The 20597-nt window shown below is 47.0% G+C and overlaps 1 protein-coding gene across 2 annotated transcripts in view; it reads left to right on the forward strand.

The window, feature by feature from the left end:
* Positions 787-20597, forward strand: part of FAM107B (family with sequence similarity 107 member B) — an 82611-nt gene continuing 62800 nt past the window's right edge. Inside the window, exons 1-2 of one of the 2 annotated variants that reach the window (XM_021064845.1) lie at positions 840-997; positions 2631-2699. The gene's annotated coding sequence lies outside the window, so the exon portion shown is untranslated. Of the gene's footprint in view, positions 998-2630; positions 2700-20597 lie in introns of both variants that reach the window. The other variant, XM_021064842.1, reaches the window with a different exon arrangement.

A 20597-nucleotide genomic window follows, 5' to 3' on the forward strand; every position in this document is an offset into this window, starting at 1 on the left:
TTGTACCTGCTGTGATTCGGGTAGATTGTAATCTAAGAATCTTAGGGTTGGGCAGAGAAGCCATTTGCTGTAAGAGCGCTGAGAAAAACGAATATCAGAGGGGGAAAAAAAAGAGGTAAAACAAACCCTTTTCTCCTTTTGCACAAGTTTAAATCTCCAATTACCCTTTGATGAGCGGGGGAGGGGGAAGAATCTGAGCAAATTCCTCTGTCACTGGGTTTCAGGCTATGGTTTGACAGTAAATGTGAACCATTTCAACAAATTTGATGCGTCTCCTCCTCATTCCCTTTGAGTTTGCTTCGGTCACGTCTTGGCAGAATTTAAATGGGGACAGCCTCTCTGAATGTTACAGGCGCGGAGTGGAGGTGGAGACCAGACACCCACCAGCCAAACGCTCCCGCGAACTCGTGTGTGTGTGTGTGTGTGTGTGTGAGAGAGAGAGAGAGAGAGAGAGAGAGAGAGAGACAGAGACAGACAGAGAGAGAGATCTTTAATCGTGGGTCCCGCAAACGCGTGCCTGCCGCCTTTAATTTCCCATTTCGCTCTCACTCATCCGGTGACACTCAGCTGTTGTTGTTGTTGTTGTTTTTTTCCCTTCCAATATTCCCTCTCCTGGGAGAGTTTCCGAAGCCAACCAGCCTAAAACCAGATAAGGAAAACCTCCCGGAACCTAATCCGCGAGACTCTCCCAGCACAGTCCCCCCGAGGCCCGGGTCCCGAGCACCGAGCTTCAGCCAGCGCGGCGGGGCGTGTCCGGGGCGTGTCCGAGGGCGTGTCATCAGCAGACTCGCCCCACCCTCTCCCCGCCCCGTCGCTTAATTCGGACGCGCGGGGCCGCCGGGTGTGAAAGAGCCGCCCTGCGCCGGACTGGCAGTCGCCGACGCCGTTTGAGCCGCCGCCCGCGCCGCCTCCGTCCGCCTATAGCCGCCGGGCGCCTCCGTGGACGCCCGGAGCGAGCGCCGGGAAGGGCGCCGCGCGCCTTTGTGCGCGCGCAGAGGTGGGTTTGCCTCCCGCACTTACTTTGCACACAAAGACTAGGAGCTCGGGGGAGGCGGGGTGCCCGCCGGGGCCACTGCGCGGCCGCCCGCCCTGCCTCGACTCCCGACCTGAGGGTCTCCGGGGCAGGAAGGGTCGCCGGGCTGCCCCTCCCGGCCTGCCCTGGGGCGGGAGGGTCCCTGTACGCGCGCGAGGACTGCACGCCGGGCGGTGGGCGTGCGAGGAGCCCGGGGCCACCCAGCGCCGTACCGGGGGCGGACGCGGGGCGCGGGCCCGGGGCGTGGCGGGGGGTCACGCGCAGTGGTTCTGGGAGCCCCGGGGTGCGGGGTAGCCGGGGGACGCCGCGAGGGAGGCGAGCCCCGGCGGCCACACTGCTCGGCTTATTGTTGCTTTCTCGGCCCTGAAAATGGAGAGACCCTGCCTGGAGCGGGGATGCGCTGCCCACCCGGTGCGCCGCACACGGCCAGATGCCGAGCCCTGGGCGCTGGGTTCGCCCCTCGCTGCCCGGGCGCAGCCGAGCCTCCGCCTGGGCAAACAAAGGAGGGGCTGCGGGGGGCCGGTTTGCCCCGCTGGTTTAAAGGTGACCCGGGCACTGTTTCCAAACAGTCTGCAAGTAACTTTTCCGTATTTGCTTCCTCTCCGCTTTTGCTCCTCCAGTGAACCCACTAAGTTGGGTGGACTCTGCACCCAAGTCCTAAAATTTTGATTCTCCTAACTTCTCTCCAAACATCTTCAGGTTCCTCACGGACGACGCGGATGCGTCGGGCCAGGTTTTGACAGGCTGTGTAGGGGATGGTAGCAGTCCCTCTGAAATGTGAAAAGGAATCCCGTTGAGGATAAATTACAGATCTTAGTCTCTGCAGCAAATCAAGATACCATACCCTCTCAGTGACCATAAAGCAAAGTTATTTGATTAAAGTGGGTGTGATATTAAAATAAATACAGAAAACGGGGGTGAGGCCTGTTAGACTTGCTAACAGGTTCTTGGTTTCTCCTCCGGACTCGTTCCCCCTCCAGCACTTTGGAGATTTTAGCTGTCCAAGTTGCCTTAAGTTGAAATAGTATCTGGAATTCCTGTCTAGAGATTTCTTAGTGCTGGTAGTTTCCAGTTTAAAACTTTTAAGTATAAAATTATATATGTTTATTAAAAATTTCCAAAGAAATATAGGAGGAAAAAGTCACTCAAATACTCAACCACCCAAACATACCCTGAGGATAAAGGCATCTTTGCTTCATTTATGGCGTGACAGCCGTTGTGAATGTGTGTGTGTGTGTGTGCGTGTGTGAATAAATGAGAGTTACTGATTATTAATCTTTATCACTCACATCAATCTAATTTATGATCTCTAATAGCCATAGTCTTCAACAGTGGCTTGCCAACAAGTTGTTTGAAATATATTTCCTTGTAGCCTGGCAAATAACCACCTGTACAGAAGGGGGAGGGAAGAAGTAGAAAAAACAATGCAAGTTCCACTTAAAATGGAAGAATGTAATACGACAGAAACATTGAAAATAATATTCTTTGGATTTTAGGAGTGGTTTGGGGTTGACTTTTTAAAATTTAATTTCTTTTATTTTTTAAAATGTTTTTAAATTATAGTTGATTTACCGTGTTTCTTCAATTTGTTGTACAGCAAACTGAACCAGTCATATACAAATCCCTCTGCTGTACAGCAGGAGTCCATTGCCTCTCCATTCCAGAGGTAACAGTTTGCATCCACCAACTCCAAACTCCCTGTGTGTCCCACTCCTTCCCACCCCTGAGTTTTTTTAAAAATAAAGGTAAGCCTTTCAGCTTTAAAATTATTTAAAATAGAATGGTATTCTGAGATTCTTGAGAATTATACCATGGAAAGGAGCTCTTTTCATAGAACAAGGCATAGCAGTGGTTTTGTAGGTGGTGACATGATTGCTTCTAAAAGACCTTGCATTGAGAAAGTAAAATAAGAAGGGTTTTCCTATGAGTAGTGGGTAGTTTTGAGGGTGTGTATTCGGTGAAAAACAAAAACAGAGAACACTTTGCTCAACCCGACATTGGGCCCCTGACGGCTTCTGTCATCACATTTATCTTCCACTTGTAAAATTGACCAACGTTGAATTTCTCCTGTTTGCAAAGTCACAAAGAGGCCTTGGAGACAAGTGTTTAGAACTTCTAGATTGAGCATTAGAATGATGCAATACTTTTTGAAGTTAGAAGATTTTGCAAGAAGGAAGTTGTGGTTGTGTGCTGTCAGGTGCAGTCTTTGTTCCTGTTTCTAACGGGGCTCCTTAATCTGCATGCGTGCTTGGTGGGGATGTGTGTGTATTACAGTTGGCCCTCAAATTTCGTATCCGTATAATCAACCAATACAGGATCAAATCTGCAGGTGCCAAACCCGTGGATACAGAGGACCGACTGTGTTCATCGAACTGCATCCTTTTAGACCAGGGATTTGAGCATCCTTGGATTTTGGTATCTGCAGGGGTACCCTGTGGAAATGGAGGATCAGTGGCTGTGAGCAGTATGTAATCTGCTATAATAATGGTACCTTTCTCCATACAGATGTCAATAGGTGCTAAAAGGGGGGTGTGAAAATCTCTAAATCTTATTTTTCAATCCTCCTGTGGCCTCGAACAGTCTAAGCAGCATAGCCAAGCTGGTTAGAGTTGAGTCGCTTTGCTCCTCAAAGTCTTGTTGCCTTGTAGGTAGGAGAGAAAAATTGGGGAGTGGCCCAGGGCTCTGGACTTGCTCTGGCTAGTTGTGATGGCCAGCTGCCGTTCCATTCCTAGGATGTTTAAAGAGTAGACTTGGTTTGTGTGTGAGAAGTGCTATGGGAAATCCCGTCCTTAAACTGTATGTTGCTGTCATTCATTCATTTTTCATTCATTCATTTTTTTGTCTCTCTCTTTTTTTTTTTTTTTTTTTTTTTTTGCCTTTTCTAGGGGCGCTCCCGTGGCATATGGAGGTTCCCAGCCTAGGGATCGAATCAGAGCTGTAGCTGCTGGCCTCCACCACAGCCACAGCAGCCAGGATCCGAGCCGTGTCGCGACCTACACCACTGCTCACGGTAACGCCAGATCCTTAACCCACTGAGCAAGGCCAGGGATCAAACCCACGACCTCATGGTTCCTAGTTGGATTTGCTAACCACTGAGCCACAACAGGAACTCCTTTGGTTTCTTCATTGTTTAAAATGTCCAAGTAAATGTGGAAAAGACTTTTACTGATTTTTGAGGAGTGTGGCTGAGGAGGTGGAAAACTTTTCTCTGCAAAGAGGGAGGCTTCATATCATTATGTCCCACCTGCCCCCTCCATCCAGAATTCTCTGTGCAAATGTTCGGAAAAAGTGGGCCAGGAAATTTGGTTGGGTGAGATCTCGAATGGAGGCATTTTTAGAAGTCCCCAGATATCTGGAGGAGATAATGACTTGTGAGCCTTCCTCTTCTTTGTCTTTTAGGGCTACAGCTGCAGCACCTGGAAGTTCCCAGGCTAGGGATCGAATTAGAGCTGTAGCTGCCGGCCTATACCATACGCCACAGCCGCAGCAGCGCCAGATCTGAGCCGTGTCTGCCTGGATCCTTAACCCACGATCAAAGCCAGGGATTGAACATTTGTCTTCATGAATACTAGTTAGATTTGTTACCACTGAGTCACAATGGGAACTCCTTGTCAGCCTTTTTCAGCTTTGGAGGAAGTAGCTGTGGGCATTGACCGGATTTTGCATCTCTCTGCCTCCCCCCCCACCCCCGTTGTATGGGGAAAACTGTGCTATTGGGGAGTCTCTGCCCAGCCCTGGGGCTACTTAGTGCTGCGGTGACCTGATGAGGCTTCACTGCGCTTCCTTGTGTAATTTCCTTGTCTCTGCTTGGCCTAGTTTTGCCTTTTGTTTGCTGAGCAGACCAGTTTCTCTCCTTTTCCTTCTCCAGCAAGAAGTGCTGGGCCCTCTCTGTCTGAACTCCACCCCCACCAACATCCAAAACACTTAAGATTTACTGAAAACAATACAATACAGAAACACCAGATTTTCATTTTAGTGGAAGATTGACAGCATCTTCCAGAACTTTCCTATCCTCTACCATTCGTATTACTATTAAAAAGCAAAACCAAGATCCCAAATCATTCATGACCCTGATGCTGGTAAACATTCTTCTCATGGTTCTGCTCCCACCCGAGATTTTTTTTTTTTTTTATTTTACATTTGCTCCTTCATCTGAACTGTAGACTTTTCCTTGTGCAAAGTACCTAGGGAATGCTGCTGAAAAGGAAACAACGCATTTACCGCATCTGATGCTGCTGAGTCCAGGACCTCATCAGTGAAAGAAACTCATTGGCCAGCTGCCACTTAGTTATGGTCAGTCGGGGAGCAGCTCTTCCGAGGCTGATGGGGGAAGCGTCGTTTTCTCTTCGTTCTTTCATTGAACAAACATTTCCTTAGAGCCTCCCGTGTGCCGGCGCCTTTCTCGCATGGGGCGGACAGCCGCTGACCAGTCTGATGGGGTCCCTGTCCAAAGGCAGGGCAGATGAGGAGGGTATTTAAAGTGCTGCATGGAATCACACCAGTGTTGTTCAGTGACAGTCACGTTAAGAGCTGCGAAGGGACAGTAGCACTTTGTGAAGTAAGGTGTTTCAGAAAGAATGATGGAATCCCAGCTGGGGCTGCGGTGTTGGGTTCCGACTAGTGAAGGGTGTGGGGAGAGGCGTGAATGTGTGTGATTTGCTCAGGGTAATCCATTAAGGGCATGGTGGTAGCGGCTTGGCAGAAGAGATTTGCAGGACTGTTCCGTTTTGTCTAGAATTTGGCGGCAGGGTTGGGACACTTTCTAGTGCAAAATTCAGAAGGAACTAGGAAACCATGGTCTTGTTCTCATGTCCTTTTTTTTTTTTTTTAGCTTTTTAGGGCATATGGAAGTTCCTGGGCTAGGCGTTGAATTGGAGCTGCAACTGCCTGCTGGCCACAGCCACAGCCACATCAACGCCAGGTCCGAGCCCAGTCTGTGACCTACACCACAGCTCATGCCCATGCTGGATCCTTAACCCACTGATTGAGGCCAGGGATGAACCTGAGTTCTCACGGATGCTAGTCAGGTTCATTACTGCTGAGCCACAATGGGAGCCCCTGGTGTTCTTGATGAAGGTAAACTCCCAGGCCACTGGCCCTGGGAGGCTGATTGTGGTGGGGACATGGTGTCCCAGCTGGTCTGAGGGACTCCCAGGAGCTGAGCGCTAGTGTTATGTGGGTGGGGACAGGAGGAGGGGTGACTTCATCTGTGCCCATCCGAGGTTCTGTTACAAATGAAAAGATAAGACAAGAGGCTGGCGGGGAAATTGTGGGAAGACTTATTTAGAATGTTTTTTAACCTCACGTGAACGGAGGAAGGAAAATGGGGAGAGATGCAGAAAGAGGAAGAACTGTTGCTTTAAGCTGAAAGCAAACTCTTTCACAGCACCGGTTCTACCAAGGATCTCATTTAGGGCCAAGCAGCTGGTGCAGAGCAGTTGTAAAGCAGTAGCCGTAGTCTGTGCTGTGTGCGTGTAGAGAGGCGGGAGGGAGGCCTGCTTTGGTGACAGTAATGGTTTCTACACACAGCAAAGTCCTGGGAATCTTTGGTGTGAAGAGAAAGTCCCCGCCCCCTGTCTTAGAGGCCATGAAATGATGTGACCTCTGGGCTGTTTGCAGTGCTGTTCCTGGCCGTGCTCTTGAATCATAAATCCTTAGCAGTCGTTACAGGGAGAAGTCTTAGATGGGGGATTGCAGAGCCTCCAAAGGAGAAAGAATGCAGGTAGACCAGCTGTATGCATCCCAGTGGGTTGTTAGGAAGCAGTGTCTGGAGGATTTTCTCACCTCCTTCTCTCTTTTCCTCTGTGCTGTCGGTGCCAACTGTATTATAGGGGAGCATCTGTGGGATACAGCCCTGCTTGGCGCCACCCCTAGGTGAGAGGGGTGGGATTGGGGAAATGGGGCACATTGCTTTCTTTCTTTCTTTCTTTTTTTCTTTTATGGCTGCCCTGCAGTATATAGAGTTCCTGGGCCGCAATTGCAAGCTGCACCGCAGCTGTGGCAATGCCACATTATTAGTCCACGGTGCCAGGCTGGGGATAGAACTTGCATTCCACTGCTCCCAAGATGCTGCTGATGCCATTGCACCACATCAGGAACACCCAATTTGGGGCTTTGCAGCCAGACACATCTGAGTTAGAACCAAGCCCCAGCTTTGTGATCCACGCCCCTCCCCCCAAGTCACAAAGCCCCCAGGAGCTTTAGTGCTCTTGTTTGTGAGATGAGCTTAGTAAGATCTACCTCCTGAGGGCCTTAAGTCCCAAACCATGGGATGGCTGGCCGGCCATGGGTGTTTAGGCCCTGTTCTACTACCCCAGCGTTTTAGTAACAGTAGGGCTGGCAAGATTCTGATGAGGCACTTGGGGGTTGGGAGTGGGATCAGGGACTTTCTCCCTTCTCTCTTCGCCCAGCCCCTCACGATGGCTTCATGCCTTTAGGGTTGTTTTAAAGATAACCTGACTTTGATATTAGAAATAGCATGTTTGGGAGTTCCTGTTGTGGCTCGATGGTAATGAACCCTATCCATGAAGATGCAGGCTCCATCCCTGGCCTTGCTCCGTGGGTTAAGGGTCTGCCATTGCTGTGAAACTGTGGTGTAGGTGGCAGACTTGGCTTGGATCCTCTGTGGCTGTGGCTGAGGTGTAGCCCAGCAGCTTCGGCTTTAATTTGACCCCTAGCCGGGAACTTCCATATGCCATGGATGTGGCCCTTAAAAGCAAAAAAAAAAAAAAAGGGAAAAAAAAGCAATAGCATGTTTTATTTTATTTTTAGACGCAGGTTTTGTCACGCTCTGGAAATGTCACAGTCAGGTGTCTAGGTGAGAGGCTATTGGTCCAGTGCTGTAAGCTTTACTGTGTCATTAATATCGGTAACACGGAGCACACTTCGTGAGCATTCAAGTTAAAACTCACGTTTTATCCAGGTTTTTCAGGCATCTGGGTCTGATCCATGCTAATGAGTTTATAAAACCTGTCCAGTCATAGTACAAACTCCCGCGGTGTACATGATCAGAAGTTGTTTATGGCTGTCTAATGGAGCACAGAATTCCTCTGTGCTGAGGTTAGTTTAGAAGGTCATTGTGGATTAGAATGTATAGAAAGACTCTATTTAGAATGTTTTTTTCCCTTATGTCTTAATGTTGTTTCAAATACATAAAGCTGTGGTCAGGGTTCTTTGTCTTCCTTTTCCTTTTTTCATGGATTCTCAGAGTCGCATAGTGTATTGGAAAGAGAGTGGCTTTGTCTTTCATATTTCGAATCCCAGGCCCACCTTCACTGGTTTTTTGTTTTGCTTTGTTTTGTTTTTGTTTTTGTTGTGTTCTTTTTAGGGCTGCGCTCATAGCATATGGAGGTTCCGAGGTTAGGGGTCAAATCGAAGCTGTAGCTGCTGGCCTACGCCCCAGCCACAGCCACACAGGGTCTGAGCCTCGTCTGTGACCTACATGACAGCTCACGGCAACGCCGGATCCTTAACCCACTGAGCAAGGCCAGGGATTGAACCTGCATCCTCATGGTTCCTAGCCATAACAGGACCTCCCCAAGTGCACCGTTAATTAGTGTGTATGTGATTTTCGAGCAGGTTATTTGTTTCTCTTTTTCTGCTTCTTTGTCTATAAAATGGAGACAATCCCCCTGGCCCGTCTCTTAGAGCGTCCTGGACAGTGAGGTGGACGCCTGCTTTCATCACACCCAGTGGCGGGCTCGGGACTATAAGCTGTCGTTCCTGGGACTGCCATAGGGTGCGGTAGCCTGCTGGCCACCTCTCTAGGACAAGGTGATTCTTTGAAGGTAAAAGGACACAGAAGGGCCAGGAGTACTGGGCTCCTGCTGGGGTGGGAGCATCACTTATTCTGTGCTCACGGAAGGAGGCCCTGTGGGCATGTCCTATACTCTCGGACATAGTTGACCTCGTAAGGCTCCCACTTTCTGATCTGTAAAATGTAATAATAATGCATACCTGTCCTTTTTATTAACAACTAGCAGTTCTTTTTTTTTTTAATTTTTATTGTAGTTAATATAACTAGTAGTTCTTTTTTTGTTTTGTTTTTTGATTTTTAGGGCTGTATCTACGGCGTATCGAAGTTCCCAGGCTAAGGGTTGAATCGGAGCTACAGCTGCCAGCCTATGCCACAGCCGCAGCAACGCCAGATTGAAGCTGCGTCTGCCATCTGTACTGTAGCTTATGGCAACCGTGGATCCTTAACCCACTGATTGAGGCCAGGGATTGAACCCACATCCTCGTGGATGCTGGTTGGGTTCATTACTACTGAGCCATGATGGAAACTCCAACAACTAGCTGTTCTCGAGCACTGCCTCCCTGGCCCGTGTTGTGCTGAGTGCTTTACAAGGTTTCTTTATTCCTTTAAGTGTTTACAGACGTATTCTCTGTGCCAGGCCCCGTGCCAGACCCTGGGGCATGTGGCCAGGATGGGGGGCAGGACAGACAAAGTCCTGCCTGCACAGAGCTTGTTCTGGTGGGAAGACAGAGTTTGCCATGGGACAAAGGCAAGTCGGCATTAGGATCCAGCTCTCGTCCTTGCCCCGGCCTTGGCTGTTCTCTGTAAAATGTCTGAGTTTGCTGTCATAATAGATTGGTGAGAAAGTACCTGTGCAAACACTTTGAAAATATGTCTTTTTTTTTTTTTTCCCAGCACAGCACTATTGAGGTATCATTTATATACCTTACAATTCACCTATTAAATGTGTACAGTTACGTAATTTTTAGGAAATGTGTACAGCTGAGCACCCATCACCCCAGTCTAGCTTTAGATGCTTGTCAGTTCCTATCTCCGTCCCCAGTTTCTGGCAACCATTGATCTTCTTTTTCTAGGAGTATGCCTTTTCTAGATATTTCCTGCACAGAGAAGCATACAGTGTGTGGCCTTTTGTGTCCGATTTTATTCATTTAACCGAGTGTTTTTGAGGCTCGTCCATTGTTGTACGACACATCGGCTTTGAAGGAACATTCTTTGCCTCTGTCAGAAAGAGGTGCTCTGTGTTGATGAGAGCGAGTTCCACGGAGATGGGCCTTCAGATAATGATAGAAATCATGATAGCCAGCATTTCTTGTTATGCCAGGCAAGGTTTTGTTCATTACCTTCTGTGGCCTTCCAAGAAGTTCTGGGAGGGAGGTAGCATGAGTGTGTTTTACAAATGAGGAAAGGAAGCATCAAGAGCTGAAAAAGCTTGCCCCAGATTCTGAGAGCTGGGATCAAATCTGGGCCTTCTCTCTGCACAACTTTTTGCCTTGGGTTCTGCTCTGTGTTCCTTAACCGTGCTGATAAAGCTCTTGACATCTTAGCCGCAGAAAGGGCTTGGAATCCCATTTGGAATAATAGACTTGCCAGGTAAATCTGAAACTGTTGTTTTAAGGAGGATGCTTATTCTGCATTTTAATTTTGGCATCACCATGTGGAAACGATAGCTTCTTAAAGCGACCCATTGGTGAAGGAGCTTTCTTACTCATGATGTGAGGGTGGTGCCAAATGAAAAACACACAATTATGTCATTAGGCAGAGCTGGTGTGTTTGAGTTGTGTTTTAAATATTGTGTTTACCAGAAATGCTCTTTTTTGTATGACGTTTCCCAAGACTGTGACCTTATTTTTAATGGGTGGAATTTAACTAGGCATCATGCATTTTTCAGAATGTTTGTATTATATCATTATAATGCTTTTAATGCATTTCCCCCCATGTAACAAATCTCTATTTAAATACTGTTTTTTCCCATTTGCGTATAATCCATATCGGAGGATTCTGTGTTCCCCATCACAGAGGATTTCTTTGTGCATCACAAATATCTGAAAATTTTTAGATTTTTAAATACTTCCTATCTTCTATAATTTTTAAAAAAAGATTATCAAGTAGCTGTTTTTTAAAAAAGATTATCAAGTACATAATTTAACCATAAGAGATAACCTCTTTGGAATAAGGACTGACTTTACACAATGTTTCTGCTCTTGGTTTCTGGTCAGGGCACTTTTTACTGGTGTCATAGTCTCCTGACTTTCTGTAGTGGCATTATAGCATCATTAAACTAATTTTTTTTTTTTTTTTTAAGGCTGCACCCATGGCATATGGAAGATTCTGGGCCAGGGATTGAATTCAAGTCACAGCTTCAACATTCACTGCAGCTGTGTCAACACCTGCTCCTTTAACACACAGCACAGGGCCAGGGATTGAACCTGCCCCTCTGCAGTGACCGAGCCGCTGCAGTCAGATTTTTAACCCGCTGTGATACAGTGGGACCTCCTAAACTAACTCTTTAAGTGTAGTATAGCTTTCATTTTTAGGGATTTTTAATTATAGTCCCAATTTACTAGTTCAAAATAGCAAACAAGGAAAGGAAGCCATTTGTTTTAGAATACCTGGTTTCCAAGAGGGAAAATTAACAGTATGACGTGTTGCTCTAAAAAGATTTCCTTCACATCCTTGTTGATCTCTTCTTATGGTTTTCACCACAGGGGAATTGGCTCTTTTTTAAAAAGCCTAACCAGTGACACTCCAGGTCTTGAAAATTGGGCAGACAGGGACAACCAGTGTTCCAAACACACTGGGCAGTTCTGGGGAGTGGTGGCAAGTTAAAATCCCTAATGACTTGAGCTAGAAGCTTTGAGAGAGTTAGGTTTTGGGAGCAGAGGGAGAGACTTAAAAAATGCAATGAAGAAGCCTGGTCTGTAGTTATCATTCTGAGTAACTTGACTCTGTGTCCTGGCTGGATAGCTTGCATCAGCCGTGCAGGACACCAGCAGACAGAGCCCAGAAGTTGGAAATAGGTCCTTACTTATTTCTTTTCTCCTTCCAGGCCTGCTTCTGACCAGCAGTAGCCTTCAGGAGAGGGGATGTGATAACCAGGCAGCCATACCAAATCCAATTTAAATTTCAGGAGGTATAATGTGCCTGGGGAGTTCCCATTGTGGCTCAGTGGGAATGAACCTGAGTAGTATCCATGAGGATGCAGATCTGATCCCTGGCCTCACTCAGTGAGTTAGGGACCCAGTGTTGCAGACGTGGTTCTGATCCTGAGTTGTTGTGGCTATGGTGTATACTGGCAGCCGCAGCTCCGATTTGAAACCCTAGCCTGAGAACGTCCATATGCTGCAGGTGCAGCCCTAAAAAAAAAAATATGTGTGCCCTGTACTTTATGCAAGTTCTAGCTCAATTATTAAAAGAAAGTGATAGACAAAAAGAACTATACAAAACTCTCCAGGGACTAGAGGTGCTGGGATGGAGCCATGTTTAAGAGTGTAGAATTGGAGTTCCTGTCATAGCTCAGTGGTTAAGGAACCCAACTAGTATCCATGAGGACGTGGGTTCCATCCCTGGCCTTGCTCAGTGGGTTAAGGATCTGGCACCACCATGAGCTGTGATATAGGTCGCAGACATGGCTCAGATCCCAAGTTGCTCTGGTTGTGGTGTAGGCCAGCAGCTGCAGCTCCAATTCAACCCCGTCATGGGTGTAGCTCTAAAAAGAGCAAAAAAAAAAAAAAAATGCAAAAGAGGAGTTACCACTTGGGCGTTCATCTTGTTTCCTCCTCTCCCATTTCATAGGTATCTTGCTTGCTTCAAATGCTGACTTCTCTACTCAGAGCATTGATTTTATGCTTTTTACATCAATTCAATGGGTTTCATAGGAAGCTCAAGGCTTCTAGAATCTTATTGGCACAAATTGTGCACAGGAACCTGTAAATTTCCTCCCTGGAGGGCTCCAGGAACTGCCTCTAGTTTTACCAACCAGGATCTTGGGAATCCTCTCATGGAGAGTTTCCCCTTCCTGGGCAGAGCTGGGTGTGGCCCAGCCATCTATGGCCCAGTATCTGCTCATGGGCCCTGCTCTTGCAGGAAGGGGGTGGCTGAATGTGCCATTCCAGGATATCAGAAGGCAAGGGATTGGGGCAACCCAGGAATCCGCAGGAATCTCCATCTTCCTTGCATTGATTTCGCCCCTCATTAGCTTAAAAATGTCTTTTAATCGTTGAGTTTCTTCACATCAGGGTCTGAACAAAGCCCACACATTGCATTTGATATGCTTCTTGAAGCTTTAACTCTAGAGCAAACCCCCCCCCCCCCCCCTTCTCCTGAAGTTTTTGTTTTGTTGAAGAAGCAAGTCAGTTGTGTAGAATGTCCTACATTCTGGATTTGGTGAGAAGTTTTCTCTTTAGTGTTCTGCTAATCTCTGTATTTCTGTACCCTGAAAGTTAGCACTAAAGCTTGATTAGATTTATTGATGTAAATCAATAAAACAACCAGTTATTTTACCAGCAGAATGGATTTTTTCGGGAACGGCAAAAAATTGCAATTTGGCACATGGCGACTTAAGGTGAACCACATGTAAGTCCAGAGAACAAAGAAGAGGAACATTCTTTTATAGAGGAGAAGCTGGAGTTGGGACAGGCTGTTGTAAACAAAGATTCTATTGGAAGAAACTGGGAGATCAAAGTGTAGTGGCTTTTCATTGGCTGACTTGTGACAGTCTTTCATTGGCTGGGCTGTTGTTGGGCAAAGAGAAATCTTTCCTTCCTCCTGCTGGGTGGTAAAGTAATAACCTTCTTTCTGTTGGAAATGCAGAAGTATCTCTTCTTTTTGGGTCTACACTGACATAGAGTAATAGGGCATGAGAACTCCCCCTTGTGGCCGGATCCTTAACCCACTGAGTGAGGCCAAGGATCGAATCCTCATCTTTGTCCATGCTGCTGAGCTCCTGTCTTCATTCCATTTTAAATGAGATTTATGTTTATTAATTTTCAAACACTTATGTTCAGCTTTTGGGGGCAGGATTAGTTTGTTGATGGTGTTGAACACTTTGTGTCCCATCATCTCAGGACAGTGTCTGGTTATCAACCTTATAGTGATACTGAGGTTGGACATTGGGCTTATGTGATGTCAGTTTGATTCATTCATTGTGTATTTCCTCATCAGCCTCTCTCCCAGCGTCTGTTACCATCCACTGAGGTCTGTTGCCTGAATTGATTATTTCATGAGAGATTGTGATTCTTCTTTCTTAATGAGCATGTTAGTGAGTGTGAGATGAGATTTAAACTGGCCAGGGTGCCTGTTTGGGGATAACTAGAGAATTAATAGAGAAGCAGTGATTGGCTTGGCTTCATCCACACATAGTGAATACTTCTAATTATTAGAGCTAATTAGCATTTGCACAATCTTTTATGAATGTTACTGTGCCAGGTTGATTTTATTGTAAGTCTTGTTGAGCAGCAAGGTTAAATTCTGTCTGTATTTGCTAACTTGGGTGCTTAGCCACCACCTAAATGAAGAGATTGTGGCATGGGTTTCTGACTTAGAATTTCATGTGTAGGGGAGTTCCCATCATGGCTCAGCAGAAACAATCTGACTAGTATCCATGAAGATGCAGGTTTGATCCCTGGCCTCGCTCAGTGGGTTAAGGATCCAGTGTTGCTGTGAGCTGTGGTGTAGGTTGCAGACAAGGCTTGGATCTGGATCTGATGTTGCTGTGACTATGGTGTAGGCCAGCGGCCTCAGCTCCGATTCGACCCCTGGCCGGGGAACCTCCATATGCCATGGGTGCAGCCCTAAAAAGACACACACACACAAAGAATTCCACATGAAGGTGTAGACCATGACAGATCATCATTTTCAATCATCATTTAAAATTACCTGTCGTGAAAAGACATTGATGCCCCATCTTTCCTTATAAAAGAAGAATGAAGTCTTTGATGAGTTTAAAAATACAGGAGGGGAATGATAAACTTGAAACAGTTGAGTTTCTTCTGCCTAGATGTAAGAGAAATGGATGTGGGCTGACAGCTTTCGATTTCATTGTTAAGATCGGAAAGGATAGGTTATTGCAGTGTTTCCAGCAGGAAGTAATTGGGAGTTCCTTTTAAAAGAGGGTGGTGGTGGTGGCAAATGGATGTAATTTGTGTGTGCTCCATCACTGCCAAGGGGTCCTGGGACATGTACTGGCAGTCTGACACGGACTCAGTCCCAACATTTGAAGGCCCCTGGGATGGAAAGTATATTGACTCCTCCTGCCATAAGCAGGCTTTCTTATTTGCCGGCACATGTTCCCAGAAGCCACATCGTGGAAAGGATCTTTTTAAAGCAGGTTCTAGAAGCCCCACAGACACAGTCTCAAGATTAGGAATTGCGGTTGTGACTAATAAATCATAAAGGTGTAACAACTCAAAGCCTAAAAGAATTTGAAATTAGGGGTTCCTGCCGTGGCTCAGCAGAAACCAGTCTGACTAGTATCCATGAGGACACAGGTTTGATCCCTGGCCTTGCTCAGTGGGTTGACGATCCTGTGTTGCCGTGAGCTGTGCTGGAGGTCGCAGATGAGGTTCAGATCTGGTGGTGGTGTGGCTGTGGTGTAGGCCAGCAGCTGTAGCTCCAATTCGACCCCTAGCCTGGGAACATCCATATGCTATGGGTACGGCCCTTACAGGGACAAAAATAAATAAATAAATAATAAAAAGAATTTGAAATATAAAATATCCTACCTTGTCACAGAGGGGAAGCCTTAGCGACCAGGAGATCATCTGACCTAGACTTCTCACTTTTTCGGCAAATAAACCGATGCGCAGACCTGTTAACTGGCTTGCCCGAGACCCCACAGCTCATTAGTGGTTGAGCTAGAACTAAACTTCATCCCAGAATGACCATCACTAACACTTGGGTGTTTCTTACCCACATGCTAAATGCTTTATGTGCATCCTTTTTTTGATCCTTGCCATGATGTAGGACTGAAATTGGTTGTAGGACTATAATTTTAATGAGGACACCGAGGCCCAGAGACCATCAGTTACTTATCCAAGATCATACGGAACTCAGGTATGGTTGCCCGTCCGTATCTGCAGGTTCCACATCCTTGGATTCCACCAACTTCTGATTTTTCAATCAGAAAAAAAAAAAAAAAAATTCAGAAGGTTCCAAAACATGAAATGTGTATTTGCTGCACTCTGGTAATTATTTGCATAACATTTACGTTGTATGTACAACTATGAACGTTGTATTTGCATTGTCTTAGTTATTATAAGTAAACTGAAGATGATTTCAGGAGGACTTGCAGGAGGATCTGCATAGGTTATATGCAAATACTGCACCACTTTATATACGGAACTTGGGCATCCTTGGATTTTGGTCCATGGGAGTCCTGGAGCCCATCCCCAGTGGATACTGAGGGGTGACCAAGTAGCCACTACAGAAAATGTGTGCTTACACACCCTGTGGTACTGCCTTTTACTTCAACCTTCCTTCTTTTCTTCCTTCCTCCTCCTCCTCATTATTATTATTATTTTTGTTTTGTTTTGTCTTTGTGCCTTTTCTAGGGCCACTCCCGCTGCATATGGAGATTCCCAGGCTAGGGGTCCAATCCGAGCCATAGCCACCAGCTTACGCCAGAGCCACAGCAACGCAGGATCTGAGCTGTGTCTGTGACCTACACCACCAGCTCATGGCAATGCTGGATCCTTAACCCACTGAGCAAGGCCAGGGATCGAACCCACAACCTCATGGTTCCTAGTCGGATTTGTTAACCACTGCACCAGGACGGGAACTCGCTCATTATTATTAATATTGTTATTATTATTATTCGTCATTAAAGGAATTATTCCTAATGGCCCATAAACATTGCCTTTCCATATACTCAAAATCTATTTTAAACCCACCAGGGAGTTCCCGTTGTGATGCAGTGGTTAACGAATTCGACTAGGAACCATGAGGTTGTGGGTTTGGCCCTTGCCTTGCTCAGTGGGTTAAGGATCTGGCGTTGCCATGAGCTGTGGTGTAGGTTGCAGACACGGCTGGATCCCACGTTGCTGTGGGTCTGGTGTAGGCCAGTGGCTACAGCTCCGATTCAACCCCTAGCCTGGGAACCTCCATATGCCGCAGGATGGCCCCAGAAAAGCCAAAAAGACAAAATAAATAAATAAATAAATAAACAAACCCACCAGCTCTAATGTATTGCAAATCAACAGAAGGTGATGCATAGCTATAATAAACATTGAAATAATGAGTAATCTTGCTTGGCTGCTTTGCATTTAAAAGTGCTTTTGGGAAGTCAAAAAAAAAAAAAAAATTCCTTGGATCATCCTTTCTTTTGGCTGCCTCAAGGCCTGTGCTAGGGATGGAACCCATGTCATCGCAGCAACCCGAGCCGTAGTAGCTGTGACAACGGCCAGATCCTTTATCACCAGGCCACTGGCAACTCCTCCTTGGATCGTTCTTAAAAAAAAAAAAAAAAAAAAAAAAAAAATCACCCCCTGTCCTTGAAGTACTTAAAAACATCACCAAGGAGTTTACTTGCAGCAGGTCTGGAAAGCAAATGTGTTTTTCCCACCAGGGCCTCCTGGTGTCCCGCTCCCCGACCCCCTTCCTCCTCTCCCTTCCCTTCCTCCCTCAGTCACATCTGGGCAGTTCTGGGCTCTGTTTCTACAGAACAGGTCTGCTTTGGGGGTCGAGGCTGCGCAGGGGGATGGGCGGGGAGCAGTGGAGGGGAGAAATAGCCTCTAAAAATGGAAGAAGATGTTTGCTGTTGAGCGTTGGCCTCTGGAAGTTCCGCAGGTTTCTGCAGGTGGGGAGGTTCCCCCTTTTTCTGTCCACGATGCCTGCACAGAGCCTGGTGTGGCTGCCACGGAGGCGTTGATTCGACTGGATGGTCTGTGTTCTCAAAGGACACAAGGGCCCGGGGAAGTGTGGAGACCCGGCTAACGCCTAGGGCAGCTTCCCCTTCGATGTGGTGTGTACTCTGGCCCATGGGTGACTTGAAGCAATTTGTGATCAGACAAAAAACATGGCTGGCTTTGCAGCTGTCCGGATAGAGGCTCCGGCGTGGAGTTTTTTTGTTTGTTTGTTTTAAATGCTTCAGAATTGCAGTTCTTCATGAGCTTCCTGTTTTCAGGCTGAGAGCTGGATCGGCAGTGCCTGGCTCTCCCAGCCCTGGTTTTCTCCCCTCTTTGATTTGTGCTAGAAACAAAGCGCTTGCAGATCAGCCTGGAACATGCTTGCCTGCATGTGCTTCTTGGTGGACCATACATAACACAGAGCTGACTGATTTCAAATACCGCCTGTTTATAGCCTCTTCAGAATAATTATAAGACCTTAGATGTTCTCTCTGCCACCGCCACGCCGATGAACAAGACTTGTTAAATGGAGATAAATTATGTTCTCACGGCTGATTCATTTCACAGCCCTCTTTCAACACACACGCCTCCATTTCTGTGGAGTGCGTCACTAATGATCAGCTCGTGCTGGGGTGTTCCCAGTACGGTCTGGGATTGGAAGCGGGGGTGAGACTTTCCAGAACTTGTAGCTCTGGATGGGAAACCAGAGTTCAGGGGAGCTGAAGATAGCAGTGTTTTACACGTCTCCTCAGTGCCTGTCTAGGACCAGAACACTCATCCCTTGATCGATAACTCAGCCCAGCTTCCTTTGCTCTGACTTGTCTGCCCTCGCCTTACCCACTCCACCTACTGCAACTTGCTCTCCCAAAGGAATAAAAACAGAAAAACGAGACGTCCCAGTTACTGGGATGTTGGTGATGACCCGAAAGAGTACCAGTTCCTCTGACGTCGTACCTCGTTTCAGACTCCGTGTGGGTCAGCATCTGAGGTCTGCAGGAGTTGCTTTTGTTTTTGGCTACACCTGTGGCATGAGAAGTTCCCAGGCCAGGGATCAAACCAGTGCCACAGCAGTGACAACATGGATCCTTAACTGATAGGCCATCAGGGAACTCCCTGCAGGAGTTCCTTTTAAAAGCATCGTTTACTTCTGTTTTTGGGTTTTTTTTGTTGTTTTGTTCTTTTCTTTTTAGGGCCCCATCTGTCACACAGGGAAGTTCCAGGCCAGGGGCTAAACTGGAGTTATAGCTCCTGGCCTACACCACAGCCACAGCAACACCAGATCCGAGCCTCATTTGCGATCTACACTGTAGCTCGTGGCTACACTGGATCCTTAACCCACTGAATGGGTCAGGGATCAGACCCACATCCTCACTGACACTATGTCGGGTTCTTAATCTGCTGAGCCACAAAGGGAACTCCTACTTTTGTTTTTGTATCACTTTGTCCCACATTTCCTGAGCTCACAACCCTCCCTCCTAAGGACTTGCCTTGAAACACACACACACGTAACAACAAAGCAACAAATCCTCTTAGGGGAAAGGGTTGTCCTCTCCTTCAGACTGTGTCTCCAGGCCTTGGTTCTCAAGAGATCAGCCTTGTGATACGCTGCAGGGCCCCAGCAGTGTGGAAATGCAGAAGACCCTTCTAGTGATTGGATGATGGTTTTATGTGTCTGCGTGTTTTCCCTTCCTTTGCTTCTGGTGGTTAATTACTTCCATCCTGAACTTCTCCCCATCCTTTCTGACGGCTTATGTTGGCACGTGAAGGTGCAGGCTGGTTGGGTGGAGCCTGGTGCTCTTCCTGCATCCCCACCCAGTCTATCTTTACGATGTAGGTGGGGTGCTGTGTTGGGCCACAACTTCCGTGACCCTTTTTTTTTTTTTTAATAAGACAGCTGTACCATCAGCTTGTGATCTTTCCTAGATGAAAGGACATTAAAATGGAATTGCTTGCCCAGGAAGGGGAGCTTGCATCCCATTTTCCGGGTTTTGTGGCCTGTACTGTGCTTCTGCACCTCATGCCACTTGTTAATGAACAGCAGATACTTTCCCTGTAGTCTCTTTAGTTCTGGGTTATGTACATTTCCCCAAAGAGGCCCGACTCTGGATCTGAAATAAGACCCAGACGGTCTCATTAGCTAAATGGAAAAGGATTATGTCCCCTTTCAGCCCCAGGTAACTTCTGTCTGATGCTTATTTCTCTCTGTCCAGGTTCTTTAACCGGAGGGGCAGGGTGAGTTGGTTGGCTCAGAATCACCCTGCTTGGGCCCCCTTCTGGACCTGCCATTTACTAGCTTGATTGGTAAAAGGGGGGAAATAATAGTACACACTTGATCGAGTTGTACAGGAACACAGCTAGTGCATCGGCAGAGTGCCTGCATGTAATCTAGCTAGCACTCGGTTCTCACCTTAAAAAACATGAGTGTTGGTGGTATAGAAACCCCAGTACTTTGGTGCTGCCTTGTAACTGCGACCTGTCTCCTGGAGGACTGTCACCATCTCTAATCATGATCAGAGGGAGCTGTTTGGGAACTATGCATGCCTTTCTGGGGTTGACAAGGAAGACTGTTTGAAATGGGAGTGGCCCAGAAAACCCGGATTCCTTGGGTAATTTGGAGCAAAACAGGATGCTGATAATACACTTCCTGCTTGAAGATACAGTTTTATCTTAAAGTACCTGCAGTTTTATCTGCCATCACCAAGACAGCGTCAACAGAGTGCCCAAACTGAACCTGTCAGCCCTGGCAAGCATCCCACACAATCTCTCTCTCTTTTTTTTTTTTTTTTTTAATCAATTTTTTTTGGAGTTCCTGTCATGGCTCAGTGATAACAAACCCGAGTAGCATCCATGAGGATCCATCAGTTTGATCCCTGGCTTCATTCAGTGGGTTGAGGACCTGGCGTTGCCGTGAGCTGTGCTGTAGGTCGCAGACGTGACTCAGATCCCGCATGGCTGTGACTGTGGCTGT

Source organism: Sus scrofa, chromosome 10 (genome assembly GCF_000003025.6).
Source record: "Sus scrofa isolate TJ Tabasco breed Duroc chromosome 10, Sscrofa11.1, whole genome shotgun sequence".
NCBI lineage: Eukaryota > Metazoa > Chordata > Mammalia > Artiodactyla > Suidae > Sus > Sus scrofa.